Raw genomic sequence first — 2,856 nt, forward strand, 5'->3', positions numbered from 1 at the left:
ATCAAATGTGACTTGTTGCAAAAAACCCCACCCAATTTGGCCAAATGGTTTGAGAGATATGGCCTTTTGAAGTTCAAAAATTTTGGAGAATGATTTGATCATAACTTGCCAACCATACATGGGAATTGAGTGTTCTTGGACTTTTTGGAAATGGGAGAACAAGATCTTCAACTTTCATGTTGGGCAAAAATTCATTTGAAGCTTGTATCATGATGTAAGTATGAGGATCAAGACTTTCCATTTTTGGCAAATTCCAATTACAGGTCAACTTTCTATTTTTGGAAATTTCTTGTCTGGCTTCAAATTCTTCCATGATGGTGTTTGACATGTTATATGAGGCTTATATGGACATGAATGAGCCTCTCAAACCAATTCCCACCTTCAAATCCCTGATCAAATGCACAGTTGACCAACAGTTGACTTTTTAGGGTTTCTGGTGAACTGAGCCATGACTGATGACTTCTGAGCAATCAAACCTTGACCAAAACACTTCAAAAGGACCCCTAGGTCATATGAACATGTTGGACCAACCCTAGGGCCTTGGCTCGATGAAAATTGCCCTTGCTTGCTTGATTGACTGATCTCCTGACCAGTTTGACCTAACTTGTCAGCTGAACTTGCACTTGGGCAAATGGACAATGCAATGTTATGCAGTGGACTATATTATGTTAATGAACTAATGATGAAAATGTATGTACAAAATGTAGGTGCAAATTTGAGGTGCTACAATAGGGTTTATTCTTCTCTGATGTTCTCTGGAGGGTTTTGAATCTTCTTCGAGCGGAATCCGATGCATGCATACGGATGGACTTATACCTTTCAGGTCAGAGATATTATATCCTAGGGCTGAGGGATATCTTCGTAAAACGTCTAAAAGTTGGTTCGTTTCCTCTTGGCTCAAGGTAGCACTGAATATGACTGGACGGTTCATCTCTTCATCGAGGAACTCATATCTCAGATTCTTTGGCAGTTCCTTAAGTTCTAAGGTTGGTTTCTTAGGGCATGGCATAGGATCTGGGGTAAGGGATAAACATTCGTAAAGGTTATCATCGATGTAGGGTTTCTTAAAGTCATCACCTTCCATTATGAGAGTTGATGGTAACTTAATTGTTTTTATAATTTCTTCTTTTTCTAATTCTCTAACACATTAATCAATGATATTTAAGGCATAACACACGTCTCCCATTACAGGTGCCATAAGAAATTTCGAAAGTATAAATTCTATTTTCTCGTCACCTACCTCAAAGGTCAACTTTCCTTTCTTGACATCTATTATGGCTCATGCAGTCGATAAGAATGGTATACCTAGAAGGATCGGTATATCATTGTCCTCTTTGATGTCCATGACAACAAAATCAGTAGGGATAAATAACTGACATATCCTAACAGGAACATCTTCTAAGATGCCTATCAGATACTTAACAGATCTATCGGCTAACTGAAGTGACATCTTAGTGGGTTGTAATTCTCCTAAGTTTAACCTCTTACAAGCTACTAAAGACATCAAGCTCACACTAGCTCCTAAGTCTAGAAAAGCTTTTTCAATGACATGACTTCCCGAAAGACAAGGAATGGAGAAAATTTCAGGATCTTTATCTTTTTTGGCTAATTTATTCTCGGAAATAGCATTACATTCCAAAGGCTTCGGATCGTCAAGTCTACGTTTGTTGGTAAGGATGTCTTTGAGAAACTTTGCATAAGAAGGTATTTGGGTGATGGCCTCTATGAAAGGGATTTCTACGTGAAGTTTTTCTATAACTTTAATAAATTTTTGATACTGTTTATTGATCTGGGTTTGTTTGAGTCTTTGCGGATATGGTATAGGTGGTTTATATGGCGGGGGTGGTACGTAAGTTTTATCTTTAGGTTCTTCTCCTTTTTCTCGACCTTCCTGGTTTTCAGATTCCTCTGGTTCCTTTACTTCGTCCATGGGTTTGGTACATTCCTTAGAAGTTTTGGGTTCACTCAATCTAGGGTTTGGTGGCTCATCATAAGCGTTCCCACTTCGTAGGGTAATGGCATTGGCTTGTCCTCTCAGATTTTATTGAGGTTGTCCAGGGAACTGTCCTCCAGGTGTAGTCTGAGGGGCTTGGTTTAAAGCTACCTGAGAGATCTGGGTTTCAAGCATCTTAGTATGAGTAACTATTTGGTCAACCTTGGTTCCTAACTGAGTAATCAATTTGTTAACATGAATGTTCTAGTTCATGAACTCCTTGTTTTGTTGGGTTTGAGCGGTGATAAAATTTTCCATAATTTTCTCAAGGCTCGGCTTTGGTGGCACATGTTGCATAGGTTGATTTGATCTTGGGGCTTGATAACTAGGTCTCGGAGGTGCATTATTTTGGATTGGGTTATTGTTTTTATAGCTTCAGGATAAGGTTTGTTCATCAGAGCACCGCCTGCGGCAGCGTCGATGGTCATCTTGGTGTTATAGTGAAGTCCATTATAGAAGGTTTGAATGATTAACCAATTTTCTAAACCATGATTTGGGCATGCTCGTAACAATTCTTTATATCTCTCCCAAGCTTCGAACAACGATTCTCCTTGGTTTTGGGTAAATCTAGTTATATGGTTTCGAAGAACGACGGTCTTACTCGGGGGAAAATATCTAGCAAGAAAAACTCTTTTAAGGTTATCCCAAGTCGTAATGGAATTGGGTGGAAGGGAATCTAACCATGATAGGGCTTTGTCTCTGAGCGAAAAAGGGAATAATCTTAAACGTATTGCCTCAGGAGAAGCTCCATTGGTTTTAAAAGTGTCTGCTAATTGAAGAAATATTTTTAAATGTTGGTTTGGGTTCTCAGTAGCGATACCTGCAAATTGTCTCTGTTGCACTAGTTGCAACAGGGAAGGTTT

General features: G+C 39.1%; 1 non-coding gene across 1 annotated transcript; it reads left to right on the forward strand.

The window, feature by feature from the left end:
- The first annotated feature begins 2,476 nt into the window (after positions 1 to 2,476).
- On the forward strand, positions 2,477 to 2,583 carry LOC127098952 (small nucleolar RNA R71). The gene has a single exon (XR_007793635.1). It is a non-coding gene; the product is annotated as a small nucleolar RNA R71 (small nucleolar RNA).
- The last annotated feature ends 273 nt before the right edge of the window (positions 2,584 to 2,856 follow it).

Source organism: Lathyrus oleraceus, chromosome 6 (assembly GCF_024323335.1).
Source record: "Lathyrus oleraceus cultivar Zhongwan6 chromosome 6, CAAS_Psat_ZW6_1.0, whole genome shotgun sequence".
NCBI classification, from domain to species: domain Eukaryota; kingdom Viridiplantae; phylum Streptophyta; class Magnoliopsida; order Fabales; family Fabaceae; genus Lathyrus; species Lathyrus oleraceus.